At 33.0% G+C, this 18,477-nt stretch overlaps 2 long non-coding RNA genes across 2 annotated transcripts; one reads left to right on the plus strand and one right to left on the minus strand.

Annotated features, from left to right (window-relative positions):
• Nucleotides 1-11,972: 11,972 nt before the first annotated feature.
• On the minus strand, nt 11,973-12,304 carry LOC138127058 (uncharacterized). Its single transcript, XR_011158083.1, has 2 exons — nt 12,197-12,304; nt 11,973-12,105 (listed from the first exon to the last, which is right to left on the minus strand). It is a non-coding gene; the product is annotated as an uncharacterized lncRNA (long non-coding RNA).
• A 4,796-nt stretch (nt 12,305-17,100) lies between these two features.
• LOC138141495 (uncharacterized) lies at nt 17,101-17,561 on the plus strand. The gene is made up of 2 exons (XR_011163176.1): nt 17,101-17,310; nt 17,379-17,561. It is a non-coding gene; the product is annotated as an uncharacterized lncRNA (long non-coding RNA).
• Nucleotides 17,562-18,477: the final 916 nt, after the last annotated feature.

The following is an 18,477-nucleotide window of genomic DNA, read 5'->3' on the forward strand; positions in this document are numbered from 1 at the left end:
GGCGAAACCAACCATTTTTGAATTTAACTATTGTTGTTGTGTCTTTTTAAGATATACTGAGCAGTAACTTTTTTATTTTAAACCACAGTATTTTTATTTCATAAACACAAAAATTTTAACGATAAATTATTATTGGACTGTAATAACAAAAACACTGATCAGTACATGACTGGGGCGTTGTTTAAAAAAAAAAAAACAAATTTCAAGGGTGTTAAATGTACTTACTATAATTCTAGTTAAACTCAAATTAATTAAGAGAAAGAATAGAGTCTGGAGAAAAGTTGAATAAAAATAAAGAAATAAGTAATTAAGAGAGCATTTATTTTGTTTTTTGTTACAGGAAACATCACCCAAGTGTAAGGTGAGTAAAAGTTTGTTCAACATTTGTGTTGGTACTGTTTTTGTCTATCTTACGTCACGTTCTAAGAAAAAATTGCCATTAGCCACATAAATTCTGTGCGCTTCTCAGATTAGTTCCTGCAAATTAATCTAATTAAAGTACCACCTTAAATCATCGTCAGATACAAGGTGCGCCTCGTAAAATATACCAGATGTTTTTCGAAAATGATGAGTGCTAGATAGATACAAATCTGTTTGATCAAATTTAAATAACAAACTTTTGTAATCAATTAAATTTAAATTGCATCGTCTCGGAAAGCTCGTTCGTCGTGAGGTTTTATGCCCAAAAGAGTCTCACCTGATCCGGTACTTGCACAAGTTTATTTAAACATTTCGATGTTACAAGTCGATCGGAATCGAACAGGCCTTTCACGTTCAGCTGTGACAATTATTTTTCAGTGCAGATGTCGTAATACCTCAGGAGTGGAGATTACTTTTAGGTAATTATTTTAAATGATTTATTAGTTGTTGGGAAATCGGTTTCGACACCAGTCCTATTGATGCGTTGGTTTGATAATTTTCTCATTACCATTACTGATTGTTTTTAGACATCACTCAAAATGAATTATCTCTCGGACTTTGTTACGATTTTAATCCAGCGCCCATTTCCACCGTTCACCCCAGCAACTCCGCATCACTTCATTAACCGGACCCATTCGAGGCCTGAACACAAAAGAGAGATAATAACGAAGCTGCCGCCCATTCGTGGGTGTAAAAATATTATTCCGGCGGCCGAGGCAGAGACGTTAGTTAAGGAAAATTTTTTGTGTGGAGGCAATAATCCTATCAATACCCTTTCTCCCATTATGCTTTGAAAGGCCGGTAGCTCCGAAATATAATAAGTGGCAATTATTAGTTGGGATGATTTATGGTGATTCGGACCCGTGGAACGCGGAATGGGTCTTTTCAATGTAAAATTTTAATCGCGGCCCCAGATACGGTACCCATTGTTGTAAGCTATGGAGTCGTGTACAAGTGGAGATCGCCGCCCAGACTTTACAGATAATCTGCCACAGCACGACTTAATAAAATAGCTGTTACGTCTGACACTTATGATAACAGTCCCGTCAGTATTTATTATGTCCTTACGGTCAATTGACCATAATCATCAGCATTGTGGATTGCGTTTGTGTACGGCTAGTATTGAATTCAATGCAAATTAATTGAACGTTGCCATTACTCGAGTTAATTAGATGGCCGATACGAAATCCATTGTCGTTTGTTAACCTGTACAAATTGGAATCGCGTCATGAACGCACGCCACTGCCATTTTCCGGAACGATCGCAACTTCGGTTGTGGTTTTTTCGCACAACCTAATTGAGTGGTGTTTGGTTTTTGCCGTGTTGCGGCCAGTTCCGTACGATAAAGACAAGTATGCAAAGTAATTACATGTAGAACATGTAAATTCTCGGAGGAAAAATTTTAATTTCTGTGACACATTCTAAGGATAATAAGATAATTAGACGGCATAGTTAAGCGATTTACAACGTTGCATGTTGTACATTAACTAACTGAAAAACGCCCGATAAGCTTTTCAATTAAATAACATTTTCCTAAAACAAGTTATTAGCTTTATTAAAATTCATTAAATGCTTATCAGACATATTTTTGCTTGGTCACCTCTGTTATTAATTCATTATTATGTTACAAATTACGTGCTAACTATAAACAGAACTGCCGTATCAACGCTTTTAAAAATATAACGTTTTCCAATTTTGTGATTAGACAGTACTCTCCGTGCATTGTACTAATAACGAACTTACATGTTCGAATGTGTCGTTTTACAATTTTGGAGTGTTTTGGACGAAATATTCGGGACTTTGATTTCACGTGCGACGGTTGTTTTGTTGTGATGTGGTACTATCAGGTACGTTATGCATACCCATAGACCATTAGACGATGAGAACTAATGTGTATTGGATGTTAAAATAATTGAGAACAACATTTAGGATCACTGATTGCAGATAATTTGATGATTTTGCAATTTCTACGCCCAGTTTTTTCTAGATATAATTATACTCCCCAGTTAAAATAATAATCAATTTAAGGTGTAGTGTGCGATAAGAAAAAATCAAATTTAACTGTAATTATAAAGTTAAACTAGATATTTTACGTTTTGGCACATGGAAAAATAGAAAATACATAGAAATAGAATTTTATTTTTACATAATGAAAAGTTAAAGTAATAGAGCAGCGCTGATTCCATTTTATCAAAACTAGAAAAAGAAACTAAAACAGGCAAAGATATCGTGGACGACAGCAAGAGATTTGATACATCTATCATATTTATTAAGTCATTTATAAATAGGTACACTAAATAGAAGCAGACCCAAAACAGATCCCTGGGAACTGTGGAAGATCCTGTAATTTGTAATGATTGATATGCATCATAAGTGACAAATTGTCGCCTATTTGTTCAATAGGATTTAAAGTTACTATCAATTGACTAGAGATTTCAAGTGAATTTTTTTTTAGAACCTACATTAGAGGCTTTTGTGAATTAGTCTCTTTACTGCTTATCTGCAAAGCGTTTATTTTAAATGAATGATGTTTTGAATACATAACATTAACATTATTTTTCTTGAAACGTCAGTAAAACATGACACTATAATGCTAAAGTGTCACTTCATTGCCATGGCATCTGACGAGCTGACGAGCGGCAGATAAAGTTATTATCTCCACTGACGAACGGGAGATAAAGGAAACTAGCTAAATCATTTCAAATTCCTAACTCAAATTTTAACAAATTCCTTTCTGAATCTGACATTGAAAGCTGAAGTGAATAAATAAGATTTAATCAAGAAACTTGTAGGAGTACATAATTGCAAAACATACTTACAAAATATATCCAAATAATTATTTAAAAAAAATCGAATTTTGTTCACAGCGTTGTTTATACTAAGTAGTCATAGTCATGTCATCACGCTCTCCAAAACTAGTACAGTCTACTCAATTTTCTACCTTAAAATAATTCCTGGTTTCTCAACCTTTCTTAAATAATTTGTTATGAACGTTTGAAGAAAAAATTGTATACAGGGTGTTTTTGAAAGTTGTGGAGAAATTTTAACCACGAGCTACTGGCTTCCTGTAGAACTCGGAAACAATATTTAAAAAAATCCATGTCAAAAAATAAAATGACATTTATTTTTTGAGCTACAATTTTTTTAAATTGCTTTTAGTCTTCTACGTTGTTCCACAACCTCGTAGGTGAAATTTCGGCACATTTTAAAAATACACCCTTGTATATCATATTTTATAAAATGTACACCAATGTGTTTTCCTTCTTTTAAAGCATATTTCCTATAGGTTACTTCACATTGGCGTACATTTTATAAAACATGATATACAAGGGTGTATTTTTAAAATGTGCCGAAATTTTACCTACGAGCTTGTGGAACAACGTATAAGACTAAAAGCAATTAAAAAAAAATTAGTTCAAAAAATAAATGTCGCAGGAGTCCCAAGTGTAGAAAACGAGCCGTAGGGGAGTTTTCTATGGGATAAGTGCGCCAATCCCCTTATAAAACGAGTTTTTAATGTTATTTTTTCGAATTTGCACCCTTGATTTAACTTTTAAATAAAAAAATTAAATTTTCAAATTCTAGGGAATTTTGTATTAATAGGTAATTCAAGGTAACGGATGCAACTACATCTGCAACAGATGTTTAAAAGTAGAGTTTGAACATTAATATTGGAAGTTTTTTGGTTTCAATGACAATAATACACTGAAATATTTATAAAAAATTTCTTAGAGATTTATTAAACGACGAGTTCTTTAATAGATAGCCATAAACGACTCCAAATTGAATACAGTAATAGACCTATTAGAGACACAAATTCTAAAAACTTGATTTTTGCTCCTAATAACATAATATAAATACTATTAAATATGATGATAAAAAACACTTTTATGAATCCATAAAGAAAGAAGCAATCTCTTAATTTTTAAAAATCTCCAAAATAAAAAGTTGTTATAGATAACTTATACAGTGCGAATCTAAAATAAGGAATGTCAGGTCAATTTGTATTCTTGTCATCTTTCGGCATAAATTACACTTTTCTATTCTACCCAGAGGTGGTGCAAGAAAATGTAACTTACAAATTTTAAATGGCAGGAGGGGTCTGATGTTATACTTTTATCTGTCCAGCAATGACAGTGTTTTCTATTTGGAGCTCCTTAATATCTTCGGTATCACTCATGCGGCATTTGCCGAATCCCGAGCGATGAACGTTTGTCATTGGGCAAATATCTAGTAAAGTGAATGATTGGGTTACAGTGAACGTTTGGTTCTTCCAGAACTCCGAATATTTCCCAATCAATGTCGGTAAACCATGAAACTGTCGCAAATAAAAAAAGACGAATATTTGTCTTGTCCCAAACATAAACCTCGGTGCCCACATTCGTCTAGATTTGTGTAGTTTCTTTGGAAATGAATTCAAAGACGCCTATGTTTTATTAATACAAATTAATTAATGTGACGTATGTGGCATTTCTATCTCAAATACGCATCTTTAAATTGATGGAAAATTTATTAGCAATGTATTTTTGACCAGAAGCGAATTTACATTATTGTTTGTTGAATTATAAAATGATTTGTAAATTCTAAACTACGAAATTGTTGTTGACTATTTCACTCTCTCTGTGTTTACAGAAATATTTGACCTTTTCCTGTAAATAAATTCTGGGCACAGAATTTCAACAAATAGACGCGTGTGTAGACGTGTGCTCGCTATTGGGCAAACATTTCGGCAAATAGTTTGGCAAGCAGGACGAATGTTCGTCGCTCGGCGAATATCGTACATGTTTTAAATGGGTGTATTTAAAAAAAAATACAAATGCATTTTGATAAATCTTATTTTAGTAGGTTTAAGTTTTTCAATAACTCCTTGTTTTCTGTTTCTTCTTTTTTGTTCTTCTCTGGTTAAGTTGTTGGTCTTTAAGAAGAATTTATTGATAGAATTTTTTTTTTCATTTACTATTTCTTATGTGAAAAACTATACTTGTCATTGTCGCACCTGTGATGTTCACACATCATCTGTTTACGTTTACACAATATTTTGCTTCATTTTATTCGAAGCTGACACGCCCGTTTTAAATTCATCGTTTAAATTAAAATTCATTTTGACATTCGCACATCTGACAAGGGGTCTCCTTTCCTTTTTCAATCTTTAATTGACACGCAAAATTTATGTTGACTGTATTTTCTCCAAAAACTGTTTATTTTTTATGGTCTGGTGGGTGTGCGAGATAAGAAACACTTATAGACAACGGGGAAAATACCACTGGTAGAAGTGGTCCGAAACACCTTCGGCTAAATAAAATCGTTCGACTCGTTACAGCGCGGTTCTTGGTCTTTTTGGTGCGGCTCTTCTCGTACGAAGGAACATCGAAAGTCTGGTAATGATGTTGTAAGTCGAAATAAATTTATCAACTTCGAGTCTGGCCAAATCAGTCCTGAAATAAACATTTTATGGCCATCTAAAAAAATAATAAAACTGTCATAGGCCCATGTTGACGTTCGACTTAATTTAAGGTACGACCACATTGACGGATTTTTTATTCGTAATCGGACGTGGTAATTTTTTCATTCTACACGGGCCAGCGTCGTGACAATAAACTTCTGCTGACTTACATCAGGAACATGTTTAATTAATGTCCATTTAGAGCAATTATCGTCGCACCACCATTAAATCTATTCACTGTTGTTTGGTTAAGTTATCGACCACATTTCAATCTGAAGGTTTACTATGTCCGTTGCTCAATTAGCTCTCAATTGAATTTCTTAAAAACGCGTTTGTGTTTACGTAAGAGCGTGGCGACCATGCAAGGACGTTATAATACCACACCTGTATTTATTTGTTATTTTTATCTGGCACTGTCTCAGAGTAAATTCCAGTCCATTGTTTGTTATGCAAATGGTTGTGGTTCGGTCCAATACCACAGATTACTTATTTCCAGTGGGTTTGTTGCAATGGGCACTCGTGGAATGCTCGGCTCCCGTATTAAATCACCATTAAATACAATAAATAAACAGATTACCGAGCCCCGAATTTACCCAACAGAACAAAATTTTACATAGACAGTGTTTTAAGTACAGCCGTTCACAAAGTCACTGCAGACTTAAAACAGTTTCTTTTCCATTCACTACTAGATCTAGTACCGGAATCGTAGTAGGTACCACTTCACCGACAAGAAACGGTTTTAAAAGAGCGGTAGCAGCAAGGTGTGGCACCAAACTCTTTTTTATTAATTAGTTTGCTCTTTATAGTTTATAATGTTAAAATTTAATGGCGCACACGTTTAATCAGATTATTACATGATTTATAAATCGCAGTTAGGTGCGATATGTTACATATTCACTAACGTAACGGTATTTTATGTCGTTCATTACCAATATCCGTTTTATAGTCCTTGCGTCAGATTCATTATGAGTAAATTATTATTGTGTAAAATTGTTTATTACAGTTCTGAGTTCGTAAAACATTCACGTAATATGTCATCGCGTTCGTCTCACGGTTCGCGCGATTTTAATTTTCTGAAAGGAACGGATTTATGAACGTAATATGACGTCCAGGTGTAGTGCCAATTTAGGTGTTCATCCAGCAGAAAGAAAAAATCGAATGAGCGGTGCAACGAAGACGCATAAGATGTAGTTTTGTAGATTAATCAAAGGAAATAAAGCAAAATGAAATAATCACACGTTCCAGATTATCAATTATTTTGTTTATTCTAGAAATAATTACTTAACTTGTATAATGTTCAGTTTTGATTAGGAAAAGTGGTCAATTAATTGCAAACAGTGCGTACTGAGCAAAGACAAACGTTTCGTACGGCTGAGCCTGAAGAAAGTGATTTTAAAAATATTTTGAGTTTTGAGTACAAGTAAAGAGCGTTCAAAAAAATTGTGGTGCCCTGCTATTCGCTTTTGTTTCCGGTAACGTATCTTCATGATCTATCAAACCATAGATGTCAAACGTCATTTATTCGGCGAATTATTTATTTCGCATGAAAGAGTCCACATGATTTATCACTTTAATTTACTGGAATATTAAAGCATTGAGAGAGAGAAACGCGCAGACAGACAGAGACACACACACACATAGAGAGAGAGAGCATAGGCCACACATTTTTTGAACGCTGGATATATCGATATAAAACAAAATAGAAAGGATTATGGAAGATTAGTTTCGGAATAAATGGAATGCAAGTTTCCTTTTTGGTAAGATGTGTTAGGCAACAATTTTGGTTTTAGATTAAAAAAACTAATTGTTTCTTTTATAATTTTCTTGGATTGAGTCTAAATATGTCCAAAGGCATATAAAAAAATAAGTAATGGTTACAAGAAAATGGAAATAAAATACTTTTTGATTATTAATATTTTTTCTTTGAGTTGCTTTCGACACCATATATGAAGAAATGTATTTTGCGTCTAAAAATGGCACTGCCCCGGTACAAGAATGTTAATATGTGCCATCCTAATTTTTTTGTGCGTGATTTATGGACATTTCGGTCGAATCCAGGAGCAGAGGACGTTAATTTATTGAAAACAGTGAATGACAACACGGCTCAGAAATGTAATTTTTTACCGAAATAACGACGAGGTTTTGTTTTTTAATTAATAAGAAAGCAGTAAGTGATGACACGGACGTAGGATTGGAAATATTTAACGACGTTAATTTTTTTTATCACTGTTGGTCCTGACTGTAATCTAATGTGATGTCGTAAAACTAGCGGGTGTGAAATATGTGGGAAGAAATGAATAAAACATGCATAAACATGAAACATTTGGCAATAGGAACATAAAGTGAACGGTATTAGATTGAAACTTCCATAGAAACATCATAAGACTTAATCACGTTTTGTTTATGACTTAATTAAAAATAACCAAATTTGGAAATTGAGACGGACTTCTATTAGTTTTGTATTGCGGAGACGTCAAATTCTAATATATTATGCATTCGTATACACAATCAATCCGAAAATAACACGACAATTAGTTATTTACATTTACATAAAAGACGCCGATAATGGAGTCTTCCCGAGTGGAACAGCACACGCTGGACGCACTCGAAACTTTTTGTTGTCTTTGTGGGTGGTACCAAAAATTGCTACGTGTGGATCCGTGAAGTACGATTTGGTCCGAATTTCGTTTCTTCTGCTCGCAGTCAAAAAAGTGTCTGTGGTCACGACACGAAAGCGTGTTTAGATTTCTAAGTGCAACAATAAAAATGTCAAACAAAATTTATAACGTTAATTAATGTTAAAATCTTTATTGTCTTCGGTCTGTTTTGCTGGTGGCAAATACGATGTACCGAAGGTAAATTTCTAAACATAGAACAAGCTACATACTACTTGTCTAAAGACCAAGAACATAATTCGTCGATTGAAATGATGATGGTACGGCATATCTATTCACTTGATTGTGGCCACAACGAAAAACATAGTAGGCGCTGTTTAGCTGTGTGCTGCATAAGTTTTACACTAAATATTTGTGTGGTGTGAACATGATGTGAAAATGTCAGAATTGTCAAAACTTGACCATGGTAGTAAAGCAATCATTTTAATGTATTAATCAATATTAATAACGGAAATCAATATTTGAAGTAGGAGAAAATAAAAACGTCTGTCTGATTCTGTGATCACGTCTGTTGAAAAGTGGGGTTATATCCAGGTACAGATTATTTAACGTAAAAACTTCGAAATCACCTTATGCAATTCTCGATATTAATGAAGAACGAAGGAAATGGTCATTTGGCAGTAAGACAAACGCGAAAAATGCCTGGGGATTACTAATCAATTAGCATTGATTAATACAAATATTTTCAGATAAAAACTAATCAGACAAAAAGTTCAAAAAAATTTACCGGGGATGAAAAGGCAGAAGGTATCAAACTACAACACTTACTAGCCAAAATGTACAACAAAAAAGCACAAATAGAGTTAGGTAACTTTATTGGTGATGTTCGTCTTTGTGAGTTGTTTTCCCGTTGGCTTCAATAAATGTCTCGAAACAAGTCAATATTAACCGTTTGGTCCCAACTTTGAGAAGACGACGTGGCATTTTCTTTTTGAATTCTAAAATTTTGTACCAAAATTCAATTTTATAGATATGCGCACGGTGTACGTCGAAAAACGTTTGCGCAAGTCGTTCTCCGTTCTGTCTTCTGTGAGCGTGACGTTTCTGTCAAAATGGCGCCTCCGAGAGTTGCCAACTGCGACTGGATTTAGTGTTATCTAAAATTCCCTATCAATAACCTAGCAACTGAAAAGTTACTAGGGAGTGGTCACAATCAAAATGAATAGAATACCTATAGATGAATTAACAAAAAGTTAGATCTCGTTATTATTGTAATTTGAATTTGCTTAATATTTGTTACTATCTTTTTTTTATTTTGACAAAAATGGTAGGTCAGTATTATATGAGAAAAAATCTAAATTATTAATTCTAAATACATTTAATTTAAAAAAAATTCAATGATCGTAGCACAAAAAAGATAAAATAGTATATATCATTCAAAGTAGAAGGTCTTTTTGTGCTCCGCCCAGTTGCGACCTCGACTTCGTCTCGGTCTTCAATCTCTGGGCTTACCACAAAAAGACTCACTTCTACTCTTTATGATATAATATGATATTAATTATTTCACTAGCAGTATTATGTAGTGTACTTAACCGTTAAGACGTTAGGTATGAAAAGAGGATTTCCTAGATTGCGAAAAGAAAAATTGTTAAAATTCTGTTAAAAATGCTTAAATACAAAGCTTTTAAAAATATTGGTTCTAGTCGAACAACTGAAAGCACATTTTTCAATTTCAGTCTGTTTAACGCAACTCTGTATAAGTTACAAACGTTCCGTTTACATAAATTATCTGCATGTGATTCAGATCTGGACATATGACTGGTCACTTTATGCCAGCTTTTAGATGTAATATTGACAATTAATTTCGAAACACACGGGATCAAATTTAAATAAAAAATTGAAGCATATCAATAATTTTTGACAACATTCCTTGTTAATGTAGATATGACGAGTTACCATAAGAATGTTGTCAATCAGTGGTGGGCACAGATTTTGCCATCTGTGTGGTACATCCTCTTCCAATACGTTTTTTGTTCCAGGATTAATGTTTAATGTTATTTCAATAATAATTAACATCAATTACTTGTTGTGATGAAGAGAAAAAGTGTGTTTAACGACTGAGCATCAATCAGATTTACGTTCGCAGCTGAATGACGTTTCACATGCATAAAAGGTCCGTAATTATGTAAGATTGTCAGTGTAAAAAAATATTGTTGGTCGGCGGTCACATGTCACATGGTAGGTATACAGGGACATTTTTCAATGTTTATTCCTTTTATCTGTTAGCGTGGACGATCTCGGCAGTACGTGTTTTATATAGAATTTCTTGTCTAAAATATGGAAAGATGTTTGATTTGAATAAAGAACAGTTTTATCTTAGATCTTAAAATTGAAACCTATTGCTTACATATATGTAAAATACAAGCAGCAAAATGCCGTAGTTAAAAAACCAACAAACACTAATAAACCTAACGACCTTGTTTGTATCCAACAGCGTTGAAAGTCGCCGCTATAAATCACTTCGGAGGCTACCAAGCAATTCTAGGCGTAATGTCATCTTCACCGCTAAGTTCGGCCGCAGCTCGCCTAGTCGATTCTTTTTATTGAAATCTTTATAATTTACCCAGATACGTATGACTAATTTAATCGCTTAATTTTTCATTATCATCAATCATGCCGTCGGAGGCTGGAAACGAAATTAATTTTCCACACCGTACAGCACGGGAGCGATCTATCAGGAACTAGCAACCGTTCAGAATCGTACTCTCCGGCGATAATAATGACAATTCCACTTGTTTGGATTTGTTCAATTTCACTTCTGGTCCGTCGTGGGTTGAGTTTTATGGGAACGGGTCCGACCAAAAGCGATACCCTCGGGTGAGCAACATGGCCGGCCGGGTGTCTCCGGGACGCAAATGCGTCTTGGTGTACCCACCTAAGCACTTATCGACTGGTGCATTTACCATTCCCACCCTTTAATGGAGCCTTTGTCCTTGCATAAAAATTAAGGATCTTGGAGGAACCGGCAGGACCGGAACTAGTTAGTTTGCATATCAGGGGCGAGTTGACAATCGTTCACGGGATCAGGTTATGCGAACACCCGGTCTTGCAGCACGGTAAAGTTTGGCCTTTATACTTATAATAATAAATGATTAAGTACGATGCGGCCTGCCTCATTTGCATGGAACAATGCATGACTTTGAGGCACGCTGATGCGAAGATCTTTTAATCGCGTTTTTATCGAATTTGCATATTAGTAGTTGGATGGGAGTTCTTCGAAACGTTTTGGAGCACCTCCACACTAATAACATAGTAAGGCAGTGTGTCAACGCGGGACCGTCGATGATTTATCGATACTCCCATGTGCATAACTGCTTTTTTGTATTTGGGAAAAGGAAACTTGGCCTTCGGTGGACCAGATTTCAGACGGAATTTCCACAACAAATCGCATCTTTTCATCTTGTTTTTTTTTTTTAATAAAGAATACTGCACAGTGTGTTTCCAATTTTGAATTTATTTAATTTTTAACGTTTCCTGTGTATTTGATACTGGCGAAGTAACTCGGAAAGGATCGCCAAGAGTATCAACAGAGACATCGCTACGATCCAAAGCATTTTGAACCCGCATCTAAAAATTAATAAACCGTGGTTTCGATAAGAGTTTGAGACTTGTTCAAATGGAAGAGAGTTGGAGTGTACTGTGTAGAAAAATTACTTACCCTGTTCAATTTTGCCAGATTCTTCTAAAAAGACTTCGGTAGTAGTAAACTAGACCAGTAGTAGAAATAATGACAACACCGTCAGTAGCACAAAAACCATTATTTCATGAGTGACTGAAAAGAATTACATAATTACTAAAAAAATTAAGATTGTTACAAAAGTGTTTGATATACGTAATTAGCTGAAATATATTTATTTGAATATTGTAATAAATTTGGGAATTTGCATGTTTATTTTTAATTATAAATACATATTTAATTTTAATATTCTGGGATTTCCAACAAAAATAATTACTCTACCTGAGACAGTAGGCAAATTCGTGTTGTTACTTTCGCAACAACTTGTTTAACAAATAATTTCGCAAAATTAAATTTAATAACATAAATTAAAGAGCAACGTAAAATATTTACAAAAATAGTTTTACAACGAATTCAGTTAGAGAATAAATTAATTAAAGAAACAACAAAATAATTAACTGGAACAATAGACAATATAATTAAACGAATTCATGAATAATTTATTTAATACATTTTGTCGCAGCAACAAAGAAAAATAAAATACACCTGTCGGTACTATAGGATAATGTGAACAAATAGGTAATTTTGAATAAAAAAGAACTTGATTCAGAAATGAATTTTTTTAAATCTAAATTAACATGCTTCAATAAGTTGTAATTAATCAACTTAAGTACATAACATTTTTGTTTTACAATAGAAAAATTTCCGATAATAATGCGGAATCTGGAAAATTCTCCCGAATGCTTGCAGCGTTTCGACGTTGAATGGTAAGGGGAATCCTCTCAAAAAGGAATTTCCTTGATTTTGAATCGCCTGATTCCGCAATGAATACAGGCTGTTTGATGAAAAACGCCTCAACCCATAACTTTGTTATTTATTACCCGATTTCAATGAACAAAAAAATCAAAGATATGGTTTTTCAAGCGCTACAAAACAGTCATAATTTTTTTTTGGCGTTATCTTCAATAGCTAACGATAGTCAACTTTTTTTTTAAATGGACACATGTAGTTTTTTAGGCTTGGTCTGGTAAGGTGTTTTTTTCTGGATCTAATGAGGTATTGAAAGTTATCATTTGGTTCATAGCTAACTGAAAAAAAAAACACATTTTTTTGTGGTTCAGCTTATTATAAAATTCTAAAGAGTGCCGTGAAAAACAATCAGAATACAAAGTACGATAAATGTCATCTAAACGTCAGCTTAGAAGTTTTCATCTGCTTTTTTAAACATTTTTTATTTAAGTATAAAATAACATTGTCAGTAATGCAGGATTGCAGTCATTTGACTATTATTTTATGTTCGAGTGAAATAAAAATCGTAATTAGTCAAAAAACAAAAAGTTAATAGAAAAAAAATATATTTTTTTTAAATTATTATTTATGTTTTCCAAGAAAATAATAAAACTCTTCAAGATTGCACCTGAAAATTTTCAAACTCACACTTGATATTTGTTGCTATTTGTATTCCAATTGTTTTTCACGGCACACTTGAAAATTTCATAATAAACTGAACCACAATTAAAAATTGTTTTATTTTTTTTTAGTCAGCTATGGACCAAACGATAACTTTTTATACATCGTCAGATTCAGAAAAAAAAAATTATCAAACTGAGCCTAAAAAACTACATGTGTCCATTTAAAAAAAAAAAGTTGACTATCGTAAGCTACTGAAAATAACACCAAAAAAAAAAATTTTATGGCTGCTTCGTAGCGCATGAAAAACCATATCTTCGGTTTTTTTGTTCATTGAAATCGGATAATAAATAAAAAAGTTGTGGGTTGAGGCGTTTTTTATCAAACAGCCTGTATAATATAAATTATACTAATTTATTAACTACTTAATTAATTAAGTCTAATGAAAATTTGTTCATTGTTTGTTTTGAAAAACTAAACAAGACGGTTAACCACTAAGAGGAGAATGAAAAATTGCCAAAAATAATTTTACATAAGATATTTTCAAAAAAATTAAATTTTTTAAGATCATCAAAAATAAAATAGTTATTTTTATATTAAGTGCGCGAAGAGATTGTTTTTTGTGCATGAAAAGGTCTTTTACGCCGAGACGAAGGTCGAGGCAGTATAAGCCTTTGAATGCACAAAAACATCTTCGCGCACGAAATATAAACAATATTTTTTCTATAATTGATTCAAAAAATTGAAATTAAAAATTCAAATTTTTGAAGGAACTCTGGAGTTTCAATGCAGTGACCATGTTGCTAGGTAACTAATAAAAAACAGTGCGTGAAATGAAAAACAGAAATAGTCGTATGCGTGAAATTGCATTTCACACACTGTTTTGTATGGTTTCTATGGTTTCGATCTTACTAACAATGCAAAAAAAAATACACGTCAGAAAATGACCCACTTCAGGCACAGATAACTATGCGTGAATTTCAATTTTTTGAATCAATTATAGAAAAAAGATTTTGTTGATTTAATTTTTTAATTTCTTAACTGAGCAGAACTACTTAAAAATAATTTATTTACACTGATTTTTACTAGGATTTTTTTCAAAAATAAAAGCAGTTGTTTTTACTACATAGAATTAATAGCCACCTGCAAGTTCCTATCTAAAATTATTTTTATGTAGAGTGAAGCTTACGTCTAATAATTTAAATTAAAGTATTATCAGATCTGCATTAATTCAAATAAAATAGAAATATGTGAGGGAGAGGCAAATTGTTAGTATAATATTTAATAATAATAAAAATAATTTATGACACGAGAGGTAGTAAAGAACTAAAAGTGTCTAAATAAATTATAGCAGATAGCGATGATATTCTCAGTTACTGTAACTAAGGTAAGTTATTATAAACCGAAAAAGTAAAGCAAAGCATTTTTCGAAATATTAATAAAGTGATCAGACAAATCGTCAGAGCAAGTTTTTGGGGAACCTTGTAGTACTTTTAGTTATAATACATTTTTGTTAGACACCATTGTAGTTGTAGGTATGTGACCGTGTTAATCAAAATTACATAAAAAAAAATACAAAGAAAAAATTATAATGGAAATTTATATATTCCCAAGTATGTACTAAGTGTTGAGTAATATAACAAAAATTATATAAAAACATTTTTGCACGGTCTTTATTAGTAAATATTTAGCAAACAGAATTATGTATATACTTTTTTCGGGAATAGAAGAACAAAGACATATTACTGTAAAAAGTATGATTATTATAAAGGTGCAAATCCACAATGAGATATTTTCATGCAATTTTGGTCTCATGATACAAAAATTTCACGAACAACTTGCAGGAGACAATATCTTGTGCTATATGTTTCAGTGTTTCATGTATCTCACTAGTGTTTCCACAATGAAATTTAGTTGTTCGTGAAATTTTTGTATCATGAGACCAAAATTGCATGAAAATATCTCATCGTGGATTTGCACCTTTACCCCATGTAGGAACCTGCTCCACCCCACCTCTGTAGAGTTCAACTTTTACCGCCTGCGCGATAAACCTTTTAAAAAAATAGTAAAAATGACGAAACGTTAAGGTTACATTTCTTTGACATAAGACTTCAAATGTGTGTAATCAATTTTTCTCTATCACTTCATTCAGTAAATAAATAATACCTCATTGTTGGTAAACAGTCAACAAACATCTGTTGAAAGACTTTTTTAGTAATTCTTAAGTCCCTAAAGGGTACCATAAAGAACCCATGTCAATCTCTTTTGTGAAAATGACCACCCAATTTAATAATAAATCATAGCAAAATTTTGCACTTTAATATCAAATTCCATTTATTTTAAAAACCGGTGATGTTTTCATGATTTCAATGACACCAAATTTTTCCTAACTGTTTGAAAGGACTGTCAGTGAAAAATTATGTAAATTAATGTAGCGGTCATTGAATTAAAATGAAATATTTACTGTATTATTATCAAATTTGAAATTTTTACAGAATTTTCAACAGCGATACACAATCATTCCTGAAATTTTTTGGGGTGTTTTCGATACGGCGGTAAAACTTGAATCAGCCTGTATATCAGAATACAGTAGAAGTAAAAAAAATTTTCGTGGGCGACACAGTAAAACTTCCTAACTTCAAACGCGAGATTTATTACTGATTAAGGAGAAATTAAACGAAGATTCAAAAGAAGTTTAATTTTTTCATCTTTCATTTAGCAAAACAGATCTGTTTATATTTTGTAAATGTACAGTCGCCGACAGAAAAAAGTAGGACAAGCGTTATTAAGAAATTTAGCTAAAATTGAGTTAAGTATAATAAACAATTAAATATTTTAATAGTAACCATAGAAAGAGTAAACAGACTTTACATTAGCGAAAAAACATTGTCCTACTTTTTTCTGTCCTCGACTGTATTTATTATGACTCCAACAGTAATAAATGAAAAAAATAAATTAAACATAACAAAACAGATTTGTTTATATTTTTGCCATAGATCTTTCAAAGTATGTGTTTTTAAAAAAATTTTTTGTTCAACACTGTCAGAATTTGAAAATTTTCTCCTGTGTGAACGGATTTTGATAAATTTGACAACTTGTAAAAACAAAACGTCAAGCTAATTTTATAGATTTTCATCGATTTGGAGCCTTTGGGGGGGTCGTCGAACAAAAAAACGTATTCAACTCATTCTTGTGTAATTTGGGCTTTTATTGGCACTCGTGGACCTTTAAAAATCTCGTTTCACTCGAGTTTTAAACTGGCCCACTCATGCCAAAAAAAGCCCAAATTACACACGAACTCGTTAAATAAACTACTATTTTTGTAAGTTGGAAGATTTTATTATGTCATTAACGTATTGCAACACGATTTTCTACAATAATTCAATTCAATTCAATTAAACGTGCTGTTCATAAACGATATTATTTTTTTATTGTCATAGTGCGTTGACTTTTTAAGTGAATTTATACTTTGACATTTTAATGTGAATTTACAATAACTAAACTGTCAGTAAAACTAAAATGACACTTTCACGTTGATAGAAAAATATTGGAACAAGTTCTACATCTACAGTTATTATATTAAAGTAAAAAAGTGCAGCTTACAAGAGCTCTTCTTTCTTTGGATTCGAAGCGTAAAATATCTTCTCAAATAAATCCGTAATTCTTGTGACACATTTGGACTCGCAGTGAGTAAATTTCGCGGTGAGATTCAAACTCGAGATGTTTTATTAATTGGTTCTTCCTCGGCCGAAAGAGCACTTTTTCATTTGAATAAAGAAGAAACTGCAGTGCGCAATTCCACCAAACCCGACAAAATGAAAAGAAGGAATAACAACCACTGTTGTGGAACTGACTTCAAAGCAATTATTTTGTTTTGTTCCTGAAACAGAACGTAGCTGAATGTAGCCGGCACAAAATAAATATTAAATGATAAATTAATAGCAGTAAATAATTCCAACAATTATCCAGTTCGGAACGCGGATTTAATTAGACAGGTATAGTAGTGTAATGCGAAACACTTTTCGCTTTGTACAAACCCAGCCAGTGACAATGGAGGATAACGGATGTACTAATGAAGGTAATCTGGCATGAATTTCTGCAAAGTGTAAAAATACACACAAGAACCTCGACCAGAAGAAACGTATCGAGGATGATTCCTGCAAAAAAAAAATGGAAAACAATGAACCGGTACTCGATCGACGAGTCGCGGTACTCACATCTCGAAGGCGTCCCGAACCGCATTCAATTTCCAATTTATTAGCAACGAGAAGGTCTAATTAACGGAATTAAGATCGTACCGTCCGTATTTATTAGCTTTGTGGTGAAACCAGAGCGAGGAAAAATCGTCGGAGAGTACGTTTTCAAGTGCAAAGAACTTCGTGGCAGGCTCGAGTGCATAGTACCTATATTTAGTAGATTTCATCGCGGTAATGCTTCAACATTCCGCCTCCTCATGAAATCTTAGTTGTTTCAATTAGTAACTCCACCGGTTACGACTAAATCAATTTAATAATAGCTTGTTTAAGGAAATTCAACATTGTTCACAGTACAACTGCTTCAGCACTGGAACGAACTCCCTCGACCTTTCATGACTTGTATATTAAAGGGGAAGTATTTTGATTTTTCCAACGGCCATCTGGGCAAGTAGTACGTGATTTTTTTCACTGCACCTGTACAATGCTAACGTTATTTATTAGCGAAGGTTCCCTGCATTTTAGCCTCGATCTTAACGGTTCAAATTGCGATTTTCCTCTTTATCGCTGTTTATTTATTATTCGATCGAAGACTACACAATTTTATCTTCTTTGAAACATTTCAAATGGGTAGAACGCGATAAACGCGAGTGTTATGAG

The sequence above is a fragment of the Tenebrio molitor genome, chromosome 1 (assembly GCF_963966145.1).
Source record: "Tenebrio molitor chromosome 1, icTenMoli1.1, whole genome shotgun sequence".
NCBI lineage: Eukaryota > Metazoa > Arthropoda > Insecta > Coleoptera > Tenebrionidae > Tenebrio > Tenebrio molitor.